This window comes from Acinonyx jubatus, chromosome B4, assembly GCF_027475565.1.
Source record: "Acinonyx jubatus isolate Ajub_Pintada_27869175 chromosome B4, VMU_Ajub_asm_v1.0, whole genome shotgun sequence".
NCBI classification, from domain to species: Eukaryota; Metazoa; Chordata; class Mammalia; order Carnivora; family Felidae; genus Acinonyx; species Acinonyx jubatus.
This window is the reverse complement of record NC_069387.1, coordinates 43,817,085-43,818,192: the sequence shown is the minus strand read 5'-3', so window position 1 is coordinate 43,818,192 and position 1,108 is coordinate 43,817,085.

Genomic DNA, 1,108 nt, shown 5'->3' with positions numbered 1-1,108 from the left:
TTCAAGCCATATGATTATTTTCTTAGAGTTATTTGTTTAAGATTTTATTTTTTACAACAGTTTTGGGTTCACAGCAAGATTCAGAGAATGGTACAGAGATTTCCCATAACCCTCCAGTATGCACATATGCATGCTGCCTCCCATCATCAACATCACTCATTCGAATGCTTTATTTGTTACCCAGGATTAATCTTCATTGATATATCATAATCCCCCGAGGTCCAAAGAGTATCTGAGGTTTTACCTTTAGGGTTGTAGAATTATTTTTAAATCTTTATTTATATTAACATAAAAAATATATACTCAGGAATATATCATCCATTTGTTAAACTTTTTTTATTTATTAAAATAAATTACATATACATTATAAATGATAATATCAAGCATTATTATGATAAAGCCCTTGGTAGGGTGAAAAAGCCCACTCATATTTCCAAATTAATTGATTTGTTCTAGCCCTAAAGGGGCTGCATGTGAAGGTTGAACGACCCAGAGTGGCAAGGTTATCAGTCAGTGTTGAGGTAGGAGACAGAAACCAGGAGAAGTTTGATATAAAGAATTATTAACTATATGGGAAAGCCTAGCATGAGGGGATGAAACAAAGTTATAAGAATACCTTAGGCTTAAAGGAAAGTACCGAAAGGAGGGATCACTGGGAAGCCAGGTCCGCTCTCTGAAGATGGGATTTAGATGTCATCGAGGACAATGTGGGTGCACACAGCTTCATGGCCGACATGCTCACTGGATTGACCTGGGGCAGAGCAGCTCCACGGTCCCCTGGCTGAACTTGGTGAGGAAGGATCTCGGTCTGAGACTGGCAGGGAGGAAGAACCCCCTGCCAGAGTGTTAGCAGGTAGAGGCTGGAAGAGGAAGCTTTAACTGGCACTGGCCACAGACACTCGTGGAGGCTGAATACACAGGACTTCCTGCAAACAGGCAGCTGGCAACCAAGCCATAGGATAGAAACCAAAGGAGAGAAAACACCAAGGAACCAGGAAGAAGAGCCCTTTCTGCTGCAGTGTCTCTCGATGGCCTTTTACCAACAGAAGTCAACCTCCTGTGAGATGACAAGAGAGAAAATTGATAGGATCTTGCACCGTTATCTGAG